Raw genomic sequence first — 6,023 nt, forward strand, 5'->3', positions numbered from 1 at the left:
AAAAAAAAAAAAAAAGAAAGCAAAGAAGGATGGAAAAGATGGAAAAGAACAGGTCCCATGTAAGGATATTGCAATAATGCATCTGAAAGGTTGAATATCTAGAGAATACATATATAAATATATCGAGGTATGTATGTTTATATATGTCTGGATCTTATAGACCCATTTGCATTTTACTCCTGCTCTAAAATCCCTTTTATACAAAGGAGCTGCCTCTCTTCTTTCATGAACTGTATAAATAATCATATTTTTTTTCTAAGCACTAAGGTGAGAAAATAGACTTTCCTCTCGAGGAGAATATGTATGCAACTGCCTTGTATGTGTGGCTCTTCCCGGTGCAGTCTATGTTGTATTTTCCCAAGGCTTTTCATGTGTCTTTAAGTCTCTTACAGTTGGAATAGTTCTGCCAGAGGATGCTGGTGATGTGCTAGAAAAATCCAAGGGCGGTTTCTGAGTGTGTCCTAGGGAAGCCAGACAGCCCAGGTGGAATATTTGCCATCGGTACCGGAGGGTGAAGCATTACAGAGCTAATATTCACAGCACAATGCCTTTTTAGCAGATATTTTTAATTAGAGTTTAGCCATTGACAGCCAAAGTTCTACCATATTTTGATACACCACCGTTTTTTAACTGGAAGCTTTTCTTAAAAAAAAAAATTATAATTATTTTATAAATAAGCACAATCTTATTTTTGTAAGAAATGTTGGGGGAGGGAGCCAAGAAAGGGGAGCTGGTACCAAAAGAAAGGGAGCGTAGCTAGAGACATGGTGCCAAAAAACCTCGGTGTTATTGGGATTTTTGGGATGTGGGAGCAGGTGTGGGAGAGCTTCAGGTGCTGCTGTGGGACTGTGGCACTGGCAGCGTGTCCCCACCTCAGGATTTTGCATGACATGAGGGATTTTATGGGAAAATAATGTTGATATCCAAGTGCTGGTGTGGCAAGCAGGAGGATGGTGGTCCCTAAAGTATCCTTATCTCCCTAAATCCACACAGGGCAGCTGGTGGATGCTGCCTGGGGGCTCAGGGCTGTGTGCCCTGCTCTGGTTTTGGGGGGACACCCCAAAAGCTTCTCCTGTGAGTGCCACATCCGAGGCTGGGATCCTGTTTGCCTCTCCAGATCCCCATCCATGGATGGATTTGTGGTGTGTGCACCAGCACTGTGGGTTTCCATGTTGGTACAGGCAGGAAAATTCCCCAAATTCACCCCCAGCCTCTTTTTTTCCCCCCTCTGCTGGGGAGTCATGCTGGCACCCCCTCCATCCACAGGATCCTCACCCACTGCCCTGCCGAAACACGGAGCTGGAGGGGAAAAAAAGGGATAAATTGTGGAAAGAAATGCTTGACACTGCTCAGAATTGGGCAGGGGGGCAGCTAAACCAGGGCCTCTCCATTCCTCCCCCTCATCCCATTATCCTGAAGCTGGACTGGAGTGTTGGAGTGATGGGGTTGGGATGATGTGTTGGGCTGTGATGGAGCTCACCCCTGGACAAGCAGGAGCAGTGCCAGGGTGCAGGGGGGACACAGAGGTGCCATTGGAGCAGGGGGGACACAGAGGTGCCATTTATTCCCGTTTATTCCGCAGGTGGCCGGGGCGGCTCCGGCAGGGACCGGGAGTGGCCGTGCCCGCCCTGCCCCTCGGGCCGTTCCCCCTGCAATAACGAGCTGTCTGTCTGCACAAAATAGTCCTTTCTGTGAAAGGATCTTCCCGTCGGGGGGCGATGGGAGAGCCAGTGACTGTGTTGCAAAAGGAACAAAGAGAAAAAAAAAAAAAGAAAAGGAAAAAAAAAAAAAAAAAAAAACTCAAGGAAAACTGTACGAACTTCCCCCCCCCCCAAACCCCCGGAGCGAAATTCTTTTGTACCAATGAAGTTTGTTGTGTGCCTTTCGCGGTACGGCTGGACGTGACAATAAAGTGACAGTTGTTTGCATCGTTTTGACTCGTGGAGATCTGAAATGCTCCCAGGCTTAAGGGAGGGGTCTGAATTTAAGGACACGCTGCGTTTATTGTGCTCTCTGCTCCGGCGATCTCGGCTCCGGAGAGCTGGTTAAGGTAACTCCTGCCTCGGGCGGGGGAATGGATGGGCTGAGCCTTTCAGTTCTGATTTTTGGGGCGATTTTTATGGAAGTGGCAGCCAGGTCCAGCGCTCTGGAGCTGGGTGGAGGTGCTGGGGGAGCTGCAGGAGTTCCTGAAATAAGTGGGGTTAGGGGGCATCCATAGTAAGGGATGTAGATCCTGTGCTCCTTGCAGCTGTGCTTCCCGAGGGGATGTTCAGAGGGGTCCTCAACTCGCAGGAGTCCTGGGATAAAGGGGTGAGCCCCTTGTTGTGGAGCTGGTTAGGAAAAGCCTGTCCCCAGGGCCCCCAGTCCTGCTCCCCACCTCGGGTAACAGGCAGGAGTGACCAGTGTGATGAGTGAGTCCATCCTCTGCCGGCCATGCTCCACCCCTTTAATCCCACTTTCTCCCTCCCCCTCTTCTTGGAGCGAGGTCTCCTTAGGGACAATAGGATGAGTGTTTGGGAGCAGCAGCCAGGTGAGTTTTCCCAAGGGAGGATCCTAAATTGATGTTTTTGTGTGAACCACCTGGTGTGTGATAGAGGGTTTGTGCTGCTTTTCTCCTCCACAACACCCAGGAGCACCATCCCATCTCCCACTAGTGCTAATTAAACTCCTCAGAACATAATTAGCCAGCCCTTTTCCTTGTGATTTTGCCAGTTTTTGCTGATCCTGGCATCTCCTTCCTCCAACCAAGGAAAACTGTTATGGATGGTACAAACACCCACAGCCTTTCCGTGTCCCCATTCCCAGCTGTCGGAGCATCTCTGGATCCTCAGTGTATTTATCTTCTCACAGGGATAGGGTGTGGAGTGACAGGACAAGGGGGAATGGCTTCCCACTGCCAGAGGGCAGGGTTAGATGGGATATTGGGAAGAAATTCTTCCCTGTGAGGGTGGTGAGGCCCTGGCACAGGTTGCCCAGAGAAGCTGTGGCTGCTCCACCCCTGGAAGTGTCCAAGGCCAGGTTGGAAGGGGCTTGGAGCAACCTGGTCTAGTGGAAGGTGTCCCTGCCCATGGCAGGGGTTGGGATGAGATGATCTTTAAGGCCCGAACCATTCTGGGATTCTAAGATTTCATGAAGATGCTGAAGAGCCTGTTCTCCCATAGGGAAGCAGCACCAGTAAAGCTTCTGGAGTGGTTTCTCCCAGTACAAGCCACTGTCCTGGGAACCTGGATGCAACCATGCCCTACTTTAAGGCTGGGGGGCCCAGGAGTATGAAGCATCCCTAGTTTCTGCCTGCCTTTGCTGTCCATCCCTCCAAACACTCTGGGAGAGAGATGAGGATGGAGACATGGGGCTGTGCCCCTCCAGCAAGGGGTATCCCCACTGCTCCCCTCCCCTGGCACTCTCAGCACCCACAGCACCAGGAGCATCCTGTGCCTTTTCTATGGGCTCCAAAAATAATTGCATGTTACCAGAGAATTCCCTTTGTCCTCTAAAAATACCCCTTGGCCCCAGCGAGGCGGGCACTGACCGTGGCCGCTCTCGGTGCCTAATTGCTGATTTCTGCTGAGACCCGACATTTTCGGGGCAGGAGGGAGGAGCACGAGAGAATCAGCAACTTCTGGGAGGGGGACTGCATTGTCTGCTGCTAAGTATAGCCTCCAGATTTCAGCCCTGGCCTAAAAAAACCCCTAAATTTTCCTACAACCAGATGTGGAAGGGTTTTTTGGACCAGCCAGCCCTGTCTCCCCAGGGGTGAGGAGGGGAGCCGGCTCTTCCCTCCCCATGGGCTGTGTTTAAGAAGGGCTAAATAGGAATGAATTTAATGAATCCCCCTCCCTTTGATGACTCGGCCTCCATTTCTCCTTCATCTTGCCACGGGAGAGGTCTCCAGGGGAGGGAAAGGTCCTCCAGTTCCCATCCCGGCGTGTCCCCAGGCACCCACGCTGGCCTTTTCCCTGGGATGCTCCCGGCTGCTGGCAGCCCTCCTGCTGCTCTGAGTTACCATTTCACAGATTTAAGCTCTGACAAAAAGGCTGCACTTGGGCCACCTCACCTCCAGTTTCTCCACTTCCAGACTTTGCACCTCCCGTCACCATTTGGTGGCAGCCGGAGAAGCCCAAGACTTGGGATTTGTAGGGCGACAACACAGGGAAATGGCACCTTTATGGAGCCAACTGCAAAATGCACGATAGAAAAAGGGAAATGTTGCAGTTGTATCCTTAATTTATCAATTAATTTTGCAACCAGATCCAAGTAAGAGCTGCTTTTTCCTGCTGTTAAGCAGCGATGGCTGTGCCAGGGCGGGTGCCTGGCACAGCATCCTCCTTTTATCAGCCCTTCCAAAACAGGCTGGACATACCCATCAACACCACCCCAATCAGGCACCAATGACTAATTGGTGATAATTACAAAAAAAATCCCCCGTGTGCTGGTGTGTTTTTCAGGGCATTTTTGGCCCCCTGAAATTATCACCGGTTGCAGCAGTTTTAATTAACGCGGCGTTGGGGTCAACGTGTAGGGGTGGGGGTATCGTGCCATTGCCAGCTCCATGCTGGGTGCCAGGGGGTGCCAGTGGGGTGCCAGGGCTCCAGGGACAGCTGTGGGCGGGGGTTTTGGGTGTCGGGGTGCCGTGCCAGGGTTGAGCTCCCGCGCCCTGCTTGGAGGGCAGCGGAGGAAATCAGTCATCGAGTGTTGCTGTGGAAACGGGAGGGGAAACTTGGTTTGTGGCAGCCAGTGCCTCCCTGCCAGGAGCCCTGTGGAGCCTGGCCAGTGGAGGGGTGACACACAGCCCCCCTGTGCCCACTGCTGAGGCCCCGGGGGGCTCCCTCTGACACCCTCTGCGGGATGCTCCAACGGGAAGCTGCATCCCACAGTACTGCTGCTGCTGCTGGGGGCACTGGCACGGCTGTTTTGGGGGGCTGTGCTACACCCCAGCTCTGCTCTGCCCCTTCCCCAGCCCTGTCTGAGGAATACATGAATGTTCTTTCATAAAATCATGGAATCATGGAGCAGTTTGGGTTGGAAGGGACCTTAAAGTCCATTTTGTTCCACCCCCTGCCATGGGCAGGGGCACCTCCCACTAGATCAGGTTGCTCCAAGCCCCATCCAACCTGGCCTTGGACACTTCCAGGGGTGGGGTATCCCCAAATTCTCTGGGCAACCTTTGCCAGGGCCTCACCACCCTCACAGGGAAGGATTTCCATGAGCACACAGCTGGGCTGGCAGCGGATTTTTCAAGGGGTAGATGAAAGAAAGGAAAAAGCCACTTTATAAAAACCCAACCAGCAACCTTGTGCTTCCAAAATCTTCCAGCTGAAATCCCAAAATCTGGGCATGTGGGCTTTTACTGATTGAAAAGAAAACATAAAATACTGAGTGATCCCTGAGATGTGCCCTGGATGGGAACTTTAGAGCTGGGAAGGGCTTGAGGGGACAGGGAAGGGCCTGGGCTGTTGGTTGGGGTTGGGGAGGGAGTAATAGAGGGTTTTGAGGGGCTCAGGGGACACGAGGGATTTAGGAATGGGGTGTTTGGAGCCGTGTGTTGTGTGGGGCGAGGGAGTTCAGGGGGGCTGTGGGTGCAGGGATGGGTATGTGGGGTTTGGGATGTGTGATGGGGTGCAGGGGGTGTAGGGTGAAGGGCGTGTGACGGGTGCAGGGTGTGTGATGGGGTGCCGCAGATGTGGGGTTCAGGGTGTGTGATGGGTGCAGGGGGGTTGTGGGGTGCAGGGAATGTGGGTGCAGGATGGGGGTACGGTGGGTGGGTGGAAGGGCTGTGGGGTTGGTGCGTGACATGTGTGGGGTGCAGGGTCGGGGGGGGTGAATGGGGGGCATAGAACAAGGGGCTATGGAAGGGACGGGGACAGGGACAAGGGACTACGGAAGGGACTGGGGCAGGGACGGGGACAGGGAGATGAGCAGAGCCAGGGAGAGGGACCGACGCAGGGTGAGGGACACGGGAGGAGGCGGCGGGGTCTGGGGAAAGGCGATCTGCAAAACCTGGGGGACGGAGAGGAGAGGAGAGC

The sequence above is a fragment of the Pipra filicauda genome, unplaced genomic scaffold (genome assembly GCF_003945595.2).
Source record: "Pipra filicauda isolate LSUMZ 115617 unplaced genomic scaffold, ASM394559v2 scaffold508_size1329835_pilon, whole genome shotgun sequence".
NCBI lineage: Eukaryota > Metazoa > Chordata > Aves > Passeriformes > Pipridae > Pipra > Pipra filicauda.